Here is an 18377-nt window from a genome sequence, read left to right as displayed (position 1 = left end):
GTATTTATTGCCCTCTCCAGGTAAGTATTTATTACCCTCTCCAGGTCACTTTGTATTGTTCTCTCCAGGTCAGTATTTATTGTACTCTCCAGGTCAGTATTCATTGTACTCTACAGGACAGTATGTATTGTACACTTCAGGTCAGTATTTATTATAGTCTCCAGATCAGTAGTTATTGTACTCTCCAGGTCAGTATTTATTGTACTGGACAGGTCAGTGTTTAGTGTACTCTCCAGGTTATTATTTATTGTGTTCAGAATGTCAGTATTTATTGTAATCTCCAGGTCAGTATTTATTGTACTCTCCAGGTCAGTATTTATTTTACTCTCCAGCTCATAGTTTATAGTTGTGTCCAGGTCAGTATTTGTTGTCCTCTCCAGCTCAGTATTTATTGTTCTCTCCAGGTCAGAGTTCATTGTACTTTCCAGGTCAGTATTTATTGCCCTCTCCAGGTCAGTATTTATTACCCACTCCAGGTCAGTATTTATTGTACTATCGAGGTCAGTATTTCTAGTGCTCTCCAGGTCAGTATTTATTGTACTCTCCTGGTCAGGATATATTGCACTCTCCAGGTCAGTATTTATTGCACTCTCCAGGTCCTTATTTATTGTCCTCTCCAGGTCAGTATTTATTGTACTCTCCAGGTCAGTGTTTATTGTACACACCAGGTCTGTATTTATTGTACTCTCCAGGACAGTATTTATTGTTCTCTCCAGGTCAGAGTTCTTTGTACTTTCCAGTTCAGTATTTATTACCCACTCCAGGGCAGTATTTATTGTACTCTCGAGGTCAGTATTTCTTGTGCTCTCCAGGTCAGTATTTATTGTACTCTCCAGGTCAATATTTATTGTACTCTCCAGGTCAGGATATATCGCACTCTCCAGGTCAGTATTTGTTGCACTCTCCAGGTCCGTATTTATTGTCCTCTCCAGGTCAGTATTTATTGTACTCTCCAGGTCAGTATATATTGCACTCTCCAAGTCAGTATTTATTGCACTCTCCAGGTCCGTATTTATTGTCCTCTCCAGGTCAGTATTTATTTTACTCTCCAGGTCAGTATTTATTGTACTCACTAGGTTAGTATTTATTGTACTCTCCAGTTCATTATTTATTGTACACTCCAGGTCAGTTTTTATTGTACTCTCCGGGTCAGTACTTATTGTACTCTAGAGCTCAGTATTTATTTTTCTCTCCAGCTCAGTGTTTATAGTACTGTCCAGGTCAGTATTTATTGTTCTCCCCAGGTCAGTATTTATTGCCCTCTCCAGGTCAGTATTTATTGTACTCTCCAGGTCACTATTTATTGTATTCTCCAGGTCAGTATATATTGTAATCTCCAGGTCAGAGTTCATTGTACATTCCAGGTCAGTATTTATTCCCCTCTCCAGGTAAATATTTATTACCCTCTCCTGGTAACAATTTATTGTTCTCTCCAGGTCAGTATTTATTGTACTCTTCAGATCAGTATTTATTGTACTCTCCAGGTCAGTATTTATTGAACTCTCCAGGTCAGTATTTATTGAAGTCTCCTGGTCAGCATTTATTGAACTCTCCATGTCACTATTTATTGTAATCTCCAGGTTTGTATTTATTGTACTCTCCAGGTCAGTATATATTACCCACTCCAGGTCAGTATTTATTGTACTCTCCCTGTCGGTATTTCTTGTGCTCTCCAAGTCAGTATTTATTGTACTCTCCAGGTCTGTATTTATTGCCCTCTCCAGGTCAGTATTTATTGTACTCGACAGGTCAGTATTTAGTGTACTCTCCAGGTTATTATTTATTGTGCTCTCGAGGTCAGTATTTATTGTAATCTCCAGGTCAGTATTTATTGTACTCTCCAGGTCAGTATTTATTTTACTCTCCAGCTCAGTGTTTATTGTAGTGTCCAGGTCAGTATTTATTGTCCTCTCCAGGTCAGTATTTATTGTACTTTCAATGTCTGTATTAATCACACTCACCAGGTCAGTATTTATTACGCTCTTCAGGTCACTATTTAATGTACTGTCCACGTCAGTATGTGTTGTACTCTCCAGGTCAGTATTTATTGTACTCTCCAGGTCAGAATTTATTGTACTTTCCAGGTCTGTATTTATTGCCCTCTCCAGGTAAGTATTTATTACCCTCTCCAGGTCACTTTGTATTGTTCTCTCCAGGTAAGTATTTATTGTACTCTCCAGGTCAGTATTTATTGTACACTCCAGGTCAGTATTTATTGCAGTCTCCAGGTCAGCATTTATTGCACTATCCAGGTCACTATTTATTGTACTCTCCAGGTCAGCATTTATTGTTCTCTCCAGGTCAGAGTTCATTGTACTTTCCAGGTCAGTATTTATTGCCCTTTCCAGGTCAGTATTTATTACCCACTCCAGGTCAGTATTTATTGTACTCTCGAGGTCAGTATTCCTTGTGCTCTGCAGGTCAGTATTTATTGTACTCTCCAGGTCAGTATTTATTGTACTCTCCAGGTCAGTATTTATTGCACTCTCCAGGTCCGTATTTATTGTCCTCTCCAGGTCAGTATTTATTTTACTCTCCAGGTCAGTATTTATTGTACTCTCCAGGTTAGTATTTATTGTACTCTACAGTTCATTATTTATTGTACACTCCAGGTCAGTTTTTATTGTACTCTCCACGTCAGTATTTATTGTACTCTCCAGGTCAGTATTTATTTTACTCTCCAGCTCAGTGTTTATTACCCTCTCCAGGTCAGTATTTATTGTCCTCTCCCGGTCAGTATTTATTGTACTCTCCAGGTCTGTATTTATTACCCTCTCCAGGTCAGTATTTATTACTCTCTCCAGGTCGGTATTTATTGTACTCTCCAGGTCAGTATTTATTGTACTCTCCAGGTCAGTAGTTATTGCAGTCTCCAGGTCAGCATTTATTGCACCCTCCAGTTCAGTATTTATTGCACTCTCCAGGTCAGTATTTATTGCACTCTTCAGGTCAGAATGTATTACCCTCTCCAGGTCAGTATTTATTGTACTCTCCAGGTCAGTGTTTATTGTGCTCTCCAGGTCATTATTTATTGTACTGTCCAGGTCAGTATTTATTGCAATCTCCAGGTCAGTATTTATTACCCTCTCCAGGTCATTATTTATTGTACTCTCCAGGTCAGTATTTATTGTACTCCCCAGGTCAGTATATATTGCACTCTCAAGGTCAATATTTATTGCCCACTCCAGGTCAGTATTTATTGCCCTCTCCAGGTCAGTATTTATTGTACTCTCCAGGTCAGTATTTATTGTATTCTCCAGGTCAGTATTTATTGTAATCTCCAGGTCAGAGTTCATTGTACTTTCCAGGTCAGTATTTATTCCCCTCTCCAGGTAACTATTTATTACCCTCTCCTGGTAACAATTTATTGTTCTCTCAAGGTCAGTATTTATTGTACTCTTCAGATCAGTATTTATTGTACTCTCCAGGTCAGTATTTATTGTACTCTCCAGGTCAGTATTTATTGAAGTCTCCTGGTCAGCATTTATTGAACTCTGCAGGTCACTATTCATTGTAATCTCCAGGTTTGTATTTATTGTACTCTCCAGGTCAGTATATATTACCCACTCCAGGTCAGTATTTATTGTACTCTCCCAGTCGGTATTTCTTGTGCTCTAGAGGTCAGTATTTATTGTACTCTGCAGGTCTGTATTTATTGCCCTCTCCAGGTCAGTATTTATTGTACTCGACAGGTCAGTATTTAGTGTACTCTCCAGGTTAGTATTTATTGTGCTCTCCAGGTCAGTATTTATTGTAATCTCCAGGTCAGTATTTATTGTACTCTCCAGGTCAGTATTTATTTTACTCTCCAGCTCAGTGTTTATTGTACTGTCCAGGTCAGTATTTATTGTCCTCTCCAGGTCAGTATTTATTGTACTGTCCAGGTCAGAATTTATTGTCCTCTCCAGGACAGTATGTATTGTACACTTCAGGTCAGTATTTATTATAGTCTCCAGATCAGTATTTATTGTACTCTCCAGGTCAGATTTATTGTACTCTCCAGGTCAGTATTTATTGCAGTCTCCAGGTCAGCATTTATTGCACTATCCAGGTCACTATTTATTGTACTCTCCAGGTCAGCAGTTATTGTTCTCTGCAGGTCAGAGTTCATTGTACATTCCAGGTCAGTATTTATTGCCCTCTGCAGGTCAGTATTTATTACCCACTCCAGGTCAGTATTTATTGTGCTCTCGAGGTCAGTATTTCTTGTGCTCTGCAGGTCAGGATTTATTGTACTCTCCAGGTCAGTATTTATTGTACTCTCCAGGTCACTATTTTTTGCACTCTCCAGGCCCGTATTTATTGTCCTCTCCAGGTCAGTATTTATTTTACTCTCCAGGTCTGTATTTATTGTACTCTCCAGGTTAGTATTTATTGTACTCTACAGTTCATTATTTATTGTACACTCCAGGTCAGTTTTTATTGTACTCTCCATGTCAATACTTATTGTACTCTAGAGGTCAGTATTTATATTTCTCTCCAGTTCAGTGTTTATTGTACTGTCCAGGTCAGTATTTATTGTCCACTCCAGGTCATTATTTATTGTACTCTCCAGGTCTGTATTTATTACCCTCTCCAGGTCAGTATTTATTACGCTCTCCAGGTCGGTATTTATTGTACTCTCCAGGTCAGTATTTATTGTACTCTCCAGGTCAGTATTTATTGTACTCTCCAGGTCAGTATTTATTGCAGTCTCCAGGTCAGCATTTATTGCACCCTCCAGTTCAGTATTTATTGCACTCTCCGGGTCAGAATTTATTGCACTCTTCAGGTCAGAATGTATTGTACTCTCCAGGTCAGTGTTTATTGTGCTCACCAGGTCAGTATTTATTGCAATCTCCAGGTCAGTATTTATTACCCTCTCCAGGTCATTATTTATTGTACTCTCCAGGTCACTATTTATTGTACTCTCCAGGTCACTATTTATTGTACGATCCACGTCAGTATTTATTGCACTCTTCAGGTCAGAATGTATTACACTCTCCAGGTCAGTATTTATTGTACTCTCCAGGTCAGTGTTTATTGTGCTCTCCAGGTCAGTATTTATTAGCCTCTCCAGTCCAGTATTTATTGTACTCTCCAGGTCAGTATATATTACACACTCCAGGTCAGTATTTATTGTACTCTCCAGGTCTGTATTTATTGCCCTCTCCAGGTCAGTATTTATTGCACTCGACAGGTCAGTATTTAGTGTACTCTCCAGGTTAGTATTTATTGTGCTCTCCAGGTCAGTATTTATTGTAATCTCCAGGTCAGTATTTATTCTACTCTCCAGGTCAGTATTTATTTTACTCTCCAGCTCAGTGTTTATTGTACTGTCCAGGTCAGTATTTATTGTCCTCTCCAGGTCAGTATTTATTGTACTTTCAATGTCTGTAGTAATCACCCTCACCAGGTCAGTATTTATTACGCTCTCCAGGTCACTATTTATTGTACTGTCCAGGTCAGTACGTGTTGTATTCTCCAGGTCAGTATTTATTGTACTCTCCAGGTCAGAATGTATTGTACTCTCCAGGACAGTATGTATTGTACACTTCAGGTCAGTATTTATTATAGTCTCCAGATCAGTATTTATTGTACTCTCCAGGTCAGTATTTATTGTACTCTCCAGGTCAGAATTTATTGTACTTTCCAGGTCTGTATTTATTGCCCTCTCCAGGTAAGTATTTATTACCCTCTCCAGGTCACTTTGTATTCTTCTCTCCAGGTCAGTATTTATTGTACTCTCCAGGTCAGTATTTATTGTACTCTCCAGGACAGTATGTATTGTACACTTCAGGTCAGTATTTATTGTAATCTCCAGATCAGTAGTTATTGTACTCTCCAGGTCAGTATTTATTGTACTCTCCAGGTCAGTATTTATTGCAGTCTCCAGGTCAGCATTTATTGCACTATCCAGGTCACTATTTATTGTACTCTCCAGGTCAGCATTTATTGTTCTCTCCAGGTCAGAGTTCATTGTACTTTCCAGGTCAGTATTTATTGCCCTCTCCAGGTCAGTATTTATTACCCACTCCAGGTCAGTATTTATTGTACTCTCGAGGTCAGTATTTATTGTGCTCTGCAGGTCAGTATTTATTGTACTCTCCAGGTCAGTAATTATTGTACTCTCCAGGTCAGTATTTGTTGCACTCTCCAGGTCCGAATTTATTGTCCTCTCCAGGTCAGTATTTATTTTACTCTCCAGGTCAGTATTTATTGTACTCTCCAGGTTAGTATTTATTGTACTCTACAGTTCATTATTTATTGTATACTCCAGGTCAGTTTTTATTGTACTCTCCATGTCAGTACTTATTGTACTCGAGAGGTCAGTATTTATTTTTCTCTCCAGCTCAGTATTTATTGTACTCTCCAGGTCAGTATTTGTTGCACTCTCCAGGTCCGAATTTATTGTCCTCTCCAGGTCAGTATTTATTTTACTCTCCAGGTCAGTATTTATTGTACTCTCCAGGTTAGTATTTATTGTACTCTACAGTTCATTATTTATTGTCCTCTCCAGGTCAGTATTTATTTTACTCTCCAGGTCAGTATTTGTTGCATTCTCCAGGTCAGAATTTATTGTCCTCTCCAGGTCAGTATTTATTGTACTCTCCAGGTCTGCATTTATTACCCTCTCCAGGTCAGTATTTATTACTCTCTCCAGGTCGGTATTTATTGTACTCTCCAGGTCAGTATTTATTGTACTCTCCAGGTCAGTATTTATTGTACTCTCCAGGTCAGTATTTATTGCAGTCTCCAGGTCAGCCTTTATTGCACCCTCCAGTTCAGTATTTATTGCACTCTCCAGGTCAGTATTTATTGCACTCTTCAGGTCAGAATGTATTACCCTCTCCAGGTCAGTACTTATTGTACTCTCCAGGTCAGTGTTTATTGTGCTCTCCAGGTCAGTATTTATTGTAATCTCCAGGGCAGTATTTATTGCAATCTCCAGGTCAGTATTTATTACCCTCTCCAGGTCATTATTTATTGTACTCTCCAGGTCACTATATATTGTACTCTGCAGGTCACTATTTATTGTACGCTCCACGTCAGTATTTATTGCACTCTTCAGGTCAGAATGTATTACCCTCTCCAGGTCAGTATTTATTGTACTCTCCAGGTCAGTGATCATTGTACTTTCCAGGTCAGGATTTATTGCACTCTCCAGGTAAGTATTTATTACCCTCTCCAGGTCACAATTTATTGTTCTCTCCAGGTAAGTATTTATTGTACTCTCCAGGTCAGTATTTATTGCAGTCTCCAGGTCAGCATTTATTGCACTATCCAGGTCACTATTTATTGTACTCTCCAGGTCAGTATTTATTGTTCTCTCCAGGTCAGAGTTCTTTGTACTTTCCAGTTCAGTATTTATTGCCCTCTCCAGGTCAGTATTTATTACCCTCTCCTGGTAACAATTTATTGTTCTCTCCAGGTCAGTATTTATTGTACTCTTCAGATCAGTATTTATTGTACTCTCCAGGTCAGTATTTATTGTACTCTCCAGGTCAGTATTTATTGAAGTCTCCTGGTCAGCATTTATTGAACTCTCCAGGTCACTATTTTTTGTAATCTCCAGGTTTGTATTTATTGTACTCTCCAGGTCAGTATATATTACCCACTCCAGGTCAGTATTTATTGTACTCTCCCAGTCGGTTTTTCTTGTGCTCTCCAGGTCAGTATTTATTGTACTCTCCAGGTCTGTATTTATTGCCCTCTCCAGGTCAGTATTTATTGTACTCGACAGGTCAGTGTTTAGTGTACTCTCCAGGTTATTATTTATTGTGCTCTCCAGGTCAGTATTTATAAAATCTCCAGGTCAGTATTTATTGTACTCTCCAGGTCAGTATTTATTTTACTCTCCAGCTCATAGTTTATTGTAGTGTCAAGGTCAGTATTTATTGTCCTCTCCAGGTCAGTATTTATTGTTCTCTCCAGGTCAGAGTTCATTGTACTTTCCAGGTCAGTATTTATTGCCCTCTCCAGGTCAATATTTATTACCCACTCCAGGTCAGTATTTATTGTACTATCGAGGTCAGTATTTCTAGTGCTCTCCAGGTCAGTATTTATTGTACTCTCCAGGTCAGGATATATTGCACTCTCCAGGTCAGTATTTATTGCACTCTCCAGGTCCGTATTTATTGTCCTCTCCAGGTCAGTATTTATTGTACTCTCCAGGTCAGTGTTTATTGTATACACCAGGTCAGTATTTATTGTACTCTCCAGGACAGTATGTATTGTACTCTTCAGGTCAGTATTTATTGTAGTCTCCAGATCAGTATTTATTGTACTCTCCAGGTCAGTATTTATTGTACACTCCAGGTCAGTATTTATTGTGCTCTCCAGGTCACTATTTAATGTACTCTCCAGATCAGTATTTATTGTACACTCCAGGTCAGTATTTATTGTACTCTCCAGGTCAGTGTTCATTGTACTTTCCAGGTCAGGATTTATTGCCCTCTCCAGGTAAGTATTTATTACCCTCTCCAGGTCACAATTTATTGTTCTCTCCAGGTCAGTATTTATTGTACTCTCCAGGTCAGTATTTATTGCAGTCTCCAGGTCAGCATTTATTGCACAATCCAGGTCACTATTTATTGTACTCTCCAGGTCAGTATTTATTGTTCTCTCCAGGTCAGAGTTCTTTGTACTTTCCAGCTCAGTATTTATTGCCCTCTCCAGGTCAGTATTTATTACCCACTCCAGGTCAGTATTTATTGTACTCTCGAGGTCAGTATTTCTTGTGCTCTCCAGGTCAGTATTTAGTGTACTCTCCAGGTCAATATTTATTGTACTCTCCAGGTCAGGATATATCGCACTCTCCAGGTCAGTATTTATTGCACTCTCCAGGTCCGTATTTATTGTCCTCTCCAGGTCAGTATTTATTGTACTCTCCAGGTCAGTATATATTGCACTCTCCAGGTCAGTATTTATTGCACTCTCCAGGTCCGTATTTATTGTCCTCTCCACGTCAGTATTTATGTTACTCTCCAGGTCAGTATTTACTGTACTCTCCAGGTTAGTATTTATTGTACTCTCCAGTTCATTATTTATTGTACACTCCAGGTCAGTTTTTATTGTACTCTCCGGGTCAGTACTTATTGTACTCTAGAGCTCAGTATTTATTTTTCTCTCCAGCTCAGTCTTTATTGTACTCTCCAGGTCAGTATTTATTGTACTCTCCAGGTCAGTATTTATTGTACTCTCCAGATCAGTATATATTGCACTCTTCAGGTCAGAATGTATTACCCTCTCCAGGTCAGTACTTATTGTGCTCTCCAGGTCAGTGTTTCTTGTGCTCTCAAGGTCAGTATTTATTGTAATCTCCAGGTCAGTATTTATTGCAATCTCCAGGTCAGTATTTATTACCCTCTCCAGGTCATTATTTATTGTACTCTCCAGGTCACTATTTATTGTACTCTCCAGGTCACAATTAATTTATGCTCCACGTCAGTATTTATTGCACTCTTCAGGTCAGAATGTATTACCCTCTCCAGGTCAGTATTTATTGTACTCTCCAGGTCAGTGATCATTGTACTTTCCAGGTCAGGATTTATTGCACTCTCCAGGTAAGTATTTATTACCCTCTCCAGGTCACAATTTATTGTTCTCTCCAGGTCATTATTTATTGTACTCTCCAGGTCAGTATTTATTGCAGTCTCCAGGTCAGCATTTATTGCACTATCCAGGTCACTATTTATTGTACTCTCCAGGTCAGTATTTATTGTTCTCTCCAGGTCAGAGTTCTTTGTACTTTCCAGTTCAGTATTTATTGCCCTCTCCAGGTCAGTATTTATTGCACTATCCAGGTCACTATTTATTGAACTCTCCAGGTCACTATTTTTTGTAATCTCCAGGTTTGTATTTATTGTACTCTCCAGGTCAGTATATATTACCCACTCCAGGTCAGTATTTATTGTACTCTCCCAGTCGGTATTTCTTGTGCTCTCCAGGTCAGTATTTATTGTACTCTCCAGGTCTGTATTTATTGCCCTCTCCAGGTCAGTATTTATTGTACTCGACAGGTCAGTGTTTAGTGTACTCTCCAGGTTATTATTTATTGTGCTCTCCAGGTCAGTATTTATTGAAATCTCCAGGTCAGTATTTATTGTACTCTCCAGGTCAGTATTTATTTTACTCTCCAGCTCATAGTTTATTGTAGTGTCAAGGTCAGTATTTATTGTCCTCTCCAGGTCAGTATTTATTGTTCTCTCCAGGTCAGAGTTCATTGTACTTTCCAGGTCAGTATTTATTGCCCTCTCCAGGTCAGTATTTATTACCCACTCCAGGTCAGTATTTATTGTACTATCGAGGTCAGTATTTCTAGTGCTCTCCAGGTCAGTATTTATTGTACTCTCCAGGTCAGGATATATTGCACTCTCCAGGTCAGTATTTATTGCATTCTCCAGGTCCGTATTTATTGTCCTCTCCAGGTCAGTATTTATTGTACTCTCCAGGTCAGTGTTTATTGTACACACCAGGTCAGTATTTATTGTACTCTCCAGGACAGTATGTATTGTACTCTTCAGGTCAGTATTTATTGTAGTCTCCAGATCAGTATTTATTGTACTCTCCAGGTCAGTATTTATTGTACACTCCAGGTCAGTATTTATTGTGCTCTCCAGGTCACTATTTAATGTACTCTCCAGATCAGTATTTATTGTACACTCCAGGTCAGTATTTATTGTACTCTCCAGGTCAGTGTTCATTGTACTTTCCAGGTCAGGATTTATTGCCCTCTCCAGGTAGGTATTTATTACCCTCTCCAGGTCACAATTTATTGTTCTCTCCAGGTCAGTATTTATTGTACTCTCCAGGTCAGTATTTATTGCAGTCTCCAGGTCAGCATTTATTGCACTATCCAGGTCACTATTTATTGTACTCTCCAGGTCAGTATTTATTGTTCTCTCCAGGTCAGAGTTCTTTGTACTTTCCAGTTCAGTATTTATTGCCCTCTCCAGGTCAGTATTTATTACCCACTCCAGGTCAGTATTTATTGTACTCTCGAGGTCAGTATTTCTTGTGCTCTCCAGGTCAGTATTTATTGTACTCTCCAGGTCAATATTTATTGTACTCTCCAGGTCAGGATATATCGCACTCTCCAGGTCAGTATTTATTGCACTCTCCAGGTCCGTATTTATTGTCCTCTCCAGGTCAGTATTTATTGTACTCTCCAGGTCAGTATATATTGCACTCTCCAGGTCAGTATTTATTGCACTCTCCAGGTCCGTATTTATTGTCCTCTCCACGTCAGTATTTATTTTACTCTCCAGGTCAGTATTTACTGTACTCTCCAGGTTAGTATTTATAGTAATCTCCAGTTCAGTATTTATTGTACACTCCAGGTCCATTTTTATTGTACTCTCCGGGTCAGTACTTATTGTACTCTAGAGCTCAGTATTTATTTTTCTCTCCAGCTCAGTATTTATTGTACTCTCCAGGTCAGTATTTATTGTACTCTCCAGGTCAGTATTTATTGTACTCTCCAGGTCAGTATATATTGCACTCTTCAGGTCAGAATGTATTACCCTCTCCAGGTCAGTACTTATTGTACTCTCCAGGTCAGTGTTTATTGTGCTCTCCAGGTCAGTATTTATTGTAATCTCCAGGTCATTATTTATTGTACTCTCCAGGTCACTATTTATTGTACTCTCCAGGTCACTATTTATTGTACGCTCCACGTCAGTATTTATTGCACTCTTCAGGTCAGATTGTATTACCCTCTCCAGGTCAGTATTTATTGTACTCTCCAGGTCAGTGATCATTGTACTTTCCAGGTCAGGATTTATTGCACTCTCCAGGTAAGTATTTATTACCCTCTCCAGGTCACAATTTATTGTTCTCTCCAGGTCAGTATTTATTGTACTCTCCAGGTCAGTATTTATTGCAGTCTCCAGGTCAGCATTTATTGCACTATCCAGGTCACTATTTATTGTACTCTCCAGGTCAGTATTTATTGTTCTCTCCAGGTCAGAGTTCTTTATACTTTCCAGTTCAGTATTTATTGCCCTCTCCAGGTCAGTATTTATTACCCTCTCCTGGTAACAATTTATTGTTCTCTCCAGGTCAGTATTTATTTTACTCTTCAGATCAGTATTTATTGTACTCTCCAGGTCAGTATTTATTGTACTCTCCAGGTCAGTATTTATTGTAGTCTCCTGGTCAGCATTTATTGAACTCTCGAGGTCACTATTTTTTGTAATCTCCAGGTTTGTATTTATTGTACTCTCCAGGTCAGTATATATTACCCACTCCAGGTCAGTATTTATTGTACTCTCCCAGTCGGTATTTCTTGTGCTCTCCAGGTCAGTATTTATTGTACTCTCCAGGTCTGTATTTATTGCCCTCTCCAGGTCAGTATTTATTGTACTCGACAGTTCAGTGTTTAGTGTACTCTCCAGGTTATTATTTATTGTGCTCTCCAGGTCAGTATTTATTGTAATCTCCAGGTCAGTATTTATTGTACTCTCCAGGTCAGTATTTATTTTACTCTCCAGCTCATAGTTTATTGTAGTGTCAAGGTCAGTATTTATTGTCCTCTCCAGGTCAGTATTTATTGTTCTCTCCAGGTCAGAGTTCATTGTACTTTCCAGGTCAGTATTTATTGCCCTCTCCAGGTCAGTATTTATTACCCACTCCAGGTCAGTATTTATTGTACTATCGAGGTCAGTATTTCTAGTGCTCTCCAGGTCAGTATTTATTGTACTCTCCAGGTCAGGATATATTGCACTCTCCAGGTCAGTATTTATTGCACTCTCCAGGTCCGTATTTATTGTCCTCTCCAGGTCAGTATTTATTGTACTCTCCAGGTCAGTGTTTATTGTATACACCAGGTCAGTATTTATTGTACTCTCCAGGACAGTATGTATTGTACTCTTCAGGTCAGTATTTATTGTAGTCTCCAGATCAGTATTTATTGTACTCTCCAGGTCAGTATTTATTGTACACTCCAGGTCAGTATTTATTGTGCTCTCCAGGTCACTATTTAATGTACTCTCCAGATCAGTATTTATTGTACACTCCAGGTCAGTATTTATTGTACTCTCCAGGTCAGTGTTCATTGTACTTTCCAGGTCAGGATTTATTGACCTCTCCAGGTAAGTATTTATTACCCTCTCCAGGTCTCAATTTATTGTTCTCTCCAGGTCAGTATTTATTGTACTCTCCAGGTCAGTATTTATTGCAGTCTCCAGGTCAGCATTTATTGCACTATCCAGGTCACTATTTATTGTACTCTCCAGGTCAGTATTTATTGTTCTCTCCAGGTCAGAGTTCTTTGTACTTTCCAGTTCAGTATTTATTGCCCTCTCCAGGTCAGTATTTATTACCCACTCCAGGTCCGTATTTATTGTACTCTCGAGGTCAGTATTTCTTGTGCTCTCCAGGTCAGTATTTATTGTACTCTCCAGGTCAATATTTATTGTACTCTCCAGGTCAGGATATATCGCACTCTCCAGGTCAGTATTTATTGCACTCTCCAGGTCCGTATTTATTGTCCTCTCCAGGTCAGTATTTATTGTACTCTCCAGGTCAGTATATATTGCACTCTCCAGGTCAGTATTTATTGCACTCTCCAGGTCCGTATTTATTGTCCTCTCCACGTCAGTATTTATTTTACTCTCCAGGTCAGTATTTACTGTACTCTCCAGGTTAGTATTTATTGTACTCTCCAGTTCATTATTTATTGTACACTCCAGGTCAGTTTTTATTGTACTCTCCGGGTCAGTACTTATTGTACTCTAGAGCTCAGTATTTATTTTTCTCTCCAGCTCAGTATTTATTGTACTCTCCAGGTCAGTATTTATTGTACTCTCCAGGTCAGTATTTATTGTACTCTCCAGGTCAGTATATATTGCACTCTCAAGGTCAGTATTTATTGCCCACTCCAGGTCAGTATTTATTGCCCTCTCCAGGTCAGTATTTATTGTACTCTCCAGGTCACTATTTATTGTATTCTCCAGGTCAGTATTTATTGTAATCTCCAGGTCAGAGTTCATTGTACTTTCCAGGTCAGTATTTATTCCCCTCTCCAGGTAACTATTTATTACCCTCTCCTGGTAACAATTTATTGTTCTCTCCAGGTCAGTATTTATTGTACTCTTCAGATCAGTATTTATTGTACTCTCCAGGTCAGTATTTATTGTACTCTCCAGGTCAGTATTTATTGAAGTCTCCTGGTCAGCATTTATTGAACTCTCCAGGTCACTATTTATTGTAATCTCCAGATTTGTATTTATTGTACTCTCCAGGTCAGTAAATATTACCCACTCCAGGTCAGTATTTATTGTACTCTCCCAGTCGGTATTTCTTGTGCTCTCCAGGTCAGTATTTATTGTACTCTCCAGGTCTGTATTTATTGTCCTCTCCAGGTCAGTATTTATTGTACTCGACAGGTCAGTATTTCGTGTACTCTCCAGGTTATTATTTATTGTGCTCCCGATGTCAGTATTTATTGTAATCTCCAGGTCAGTATTTATTGTACTCTCCAGGTCAGTATTTATTGTACTTTCAATGTCTGTATTAATCACACTCACCAATTCAGTATTTATTACGCTCTCCAGGTCACTATTTATTGTACTGTCCAGGTCAGTATGTGTTGTACTCTCCAGGTCAGTATTTATTGTACTCTCCAGGTCAGAATTTATTGTACTTTTCAGGTCTGTATTTATTGCCCTCTCCAGGTAAGTATTTATTACCCTCTCCAGGTCACTTTGTATTGTTCTCTCCAGGTCAGTATTTATTGTACTTTCCAGGTCAGTATTTATTGCCCTCTCCAGGTCAGTATTTATTACCCACTCCAGGTCAGTATTTATTGTACTCTCGAGGTCAGTATTTATTGTGCTCTGCAGGTCAGTATCTATTGTACTCTCCAGGTCAGTATTTATTGTACTCTCCAGGTCAGTATTTATTGCACTCTCCAGGTCCGTATTTATTGTCCTCTCCAGGTCAGTATTTATTTTACTCTCCAGGTCAGTATTTATTGTACTCTCCAGGTTAGTATTTATTGTACTCTACAGTTCATTATTTATTGTACACTCCAGGTCAGTTTTTATTGTACTCTCCATGTCAGTACTTATTGTACTCTAGAGGTCAGTATTTATTTTTCTCTCCAGCTCAGTGTTTATTGTACTGTCCAGGTCAGTATTTATTGCCCTCTCCAGGTCAGTATTTATTGTACTCTCCAGGTCTGTATTTATTTCCCTCTCCAGGTCAGTATTTATTAGTCTCTCCAGGTCGGTATTTATTGTACTCTCCAGGTCAGTATTTATTGTTCTTTCCAGGTCAGTATTTATTGTACTCTCCATGTCAGTATTTATTGCAGTCTCCAGGTCAGCATTTATTGCACCCTCCAGTTCAGTATTTATTGCACTCTCCAGGTCAGTATTTATTGCAATCTCCAGGTCAGTATTTATACCCTCTCCAGGTCATTATTTATTGTACTCTCCAGGTCAGTATTTATTGTACTCTCCAGGTCAGTATATATTGCACTCTCAAGGTCAATATTTATTGCCCACTCCAGGTCAGTATTTATTGCCCTCTCCAGGTCAGTATTTATTGTACTCTCTAGGTCAGCATTTATTGTATTCTCCAGGTCAGTATTTATTGCAATCTCCAGGTCAGAGTTCATTGTACTTTCCAGGTCAGTATTTATTCCCCTCTCCAGGTAACTATTTATTACCCTCTCCTGGTGACAATTTATTGTTCTCTCCAGGTCAGTATTTATTGTACTCTTCAGATCAGTATTTATTGTACTCTCCAGGTCAGTATTTATTGTACTCTCCAGGTCAGGATTTATTGAAGTCTCCTGGTCAGCATTTATTGAACTCTCCAGGTCAGTATTTATTGTAATCTCCAGGTTTTTATTTATTGTACTCTCCAGGTCAGTATATATTACCCACTCCAGGTCAGTATTTATTGTACTCTCCCAGTCGGTATTTCTTGTGCTCTCCAGGTCAGTATTTATTGTACTCTGCAGGTCTGTATTTATTGCCCTCTCCAGGTCAGTATTTATTGTACTCGACAGGTCAGTATTTAGTGTACTCTCCAGGTTAGTATTTATTGTGCTCTCCAGGTCAGTATTTATTGTAATCTCCAGGTCAGTATTTATTGTACTCTCCAGGTCAGTATTTATTTTACTCTCCAGCTCAGTGTTTATTGTACTGTCCAGGTCAGTATTTATTGTCCTCTCCAGGTCAGTATTTATTGTACTTTCAATGTCTGTATTAATCACCCTCACCAGGTCACTATTTATTACGCTCTACAGGTCACTATTTATTGTACTGTCCAGGTCAGTATGTGTTGTACTCTCCAGGTCAGTATTTATTGTACTCTCCAGGTCAGAATTTATTGTACTCTCCAGGACAGTATGTATTGTACACTTCAGGTCAGTATTTATTATAGTCTCCAGATCAGTATTTATTTTACTCTCCAGGTCAGTATTTATTGTACTCTCCAGGTCAGTATTTATTGCAGTCTCCAGGTCAGCATTTAATGCATTATCCAGGTCACTATTTATTGTACTCTCCAGGTCAGCATTTATTGTTCTCTCCAGGTCAGAGTTCATTGTACATTCCAGGTCAGTATTGATTGCCCTCTGCAGGTCAGTATTTATTACCCACTCCAGGTCAGTATTTATTGTACTCTCGAGGTCAGTATTTCTTGTGCTCTGCAGGTCAGGATTTATTGTACTCTCCAGGTCAGAATGTATTACCCTCTCCAGGTCAGTATTTATTGTACTCTCCAGGTCAGTGTTTATTGTGCTCTCCAGGTCAGTATTTATTGTACTCTCCAGGTCAGTATTTATTGCAATCTCCAGGTCAGTATTTATTACCCTCTCCAGGGCACTATTTATTGTACTCTCCAGGTCACTATTTATTGTACGCTCCACGTCAGTATTTATTGCACTCTTCAGGTCAGAATGTATTACCCTCTCCAGGTCAGTATTTATTGTACTCTCCAGGTCAGTGTTTATTGTGCTCTCCAGGTCAGTATTTATTAGCCTCTCCAGTCCAGTAGTTATTGTACTCTCCAGGTCAGTATATATTACCCACTCCAGGTCAGTATTTATAGTACTCTCCCAGTCAGAATTTCTTGTGCTCTCCAGGTCAGTATTTATTGTACTCTCCAGGTCTGTATTTATTGCCCTCTCCAGGTCAGTATTTATTGCACTCGACAGGTCAGTATTTAGTGTACTCTCCAGGTTAGTATTTATCGTGCTCTCCAGGTCAGTATTTATTGTAATCTCCAGGTCAGTATTTATTGTACTCTCCAGGTCAGTATTTATGTTACTCTCCAGCTCAGTGTTTATTGTACTGTCCAGGTCAGTATTTATTGTCCTCTCCAGGTCAGTATTTATTGTACTTTCAATGTCTGTATTAATCACCCTCACCAGGTCAGTATTTATTAGGCTCTCCAGGACACTATTTATTGTACTGTCCAGGTCAGTATGTGTTGTACTCTCCAGGTCAGTATTTATTGTACTCTCCAGGTCAGAATTTATTGTACTCTCCAGGACAGTATGTATTGTACATTTCAGGTCAGTATTTATTATAGTCTCCAGATCAGTATTTATTGTACTCTCCAGGTCAGTATTTATTGCACTCTCCAGGTCAGAATTTATTGTACTTTCCAGATCTGTATGTATTGCCCTCTCCAGGTAAGTATTTATTACCCTCTCCAGGTCACTTTGTATTGTTCTCTCCAGGTCAGTATTTATTGTACTCTCCAGGTCAGTATTTATTGTACTCTCCAGGACAGTATGTATTGTACACTTCAGGTCAGTATTTATTATAGGCTCCAGATCAGTAGTTATTGTACTCTCCAGATCAGTATTTATTGTACTCTCCAGGTCAGTATTTATTGCAGTCTCCAGGTCAGCATTTATTGCACTATCCAGGTCACTATTTATTGTACTCTCCAGGTTAGCATTTATTGTTCTCTCCAGGTCAGACTTCATTGTACTTTCCAGGTCAGTATTTATTGCCCTCTCCAGGTCAGTATTTATTACCCACTCCAGGTCAGTATTTATTGTACTCTCGAGGTCAGTATTTATTGTGCTCTGCAGGTCAGTATTTATTGTACTCTCCAGGTCAGTATTTATTGTACTCTCCAGGTCAGTATTTGTTGCACTCTCCAGGTCCGAATTTATTGTCCTCTCCAGGTCAGTATTTATTTTACTCTCCAGGTCAGTATTGATTGTACTCTCCAGGTTAGTATTTATTGTACTCTACAGTTCATTATTTATTGTACACTCCAGGTCAGTTTTTATTGTGCTCTCCATGTCAGTACTTATTGTACTCTAGAGTCAGTATTTATTTTTCTCTCCAGCTCAGTGTTTATTGTACTGTCCAGGTCAGAATTTATTGTCCTCTCCACGTCAGTATTTATTGTACTCTCCAGGT

Source organism: Pristiophorus japonicus, unplaced genomic scaffold (assembly GCF_044704955.1).
Source record: "Pristiophorus japonicus isolate sPriJap1 unplaced genomic scaffold, sPriJap1.hap1 HAP1_SCAFFOLD_75, whole genome shotgun sequence".
Taxonomy (NCBI): domain Eukaryota; kingdom Metazoa; phylum Chordata; class Chondrichthyes; family Pristiophoridae; genus Pristiophorus; species Pristiophorus japonicus.
The sequence above is the reverse complement of the archived record's forward strand: the minus strand, read 5'-3'. Positions refer to the sequence as shown.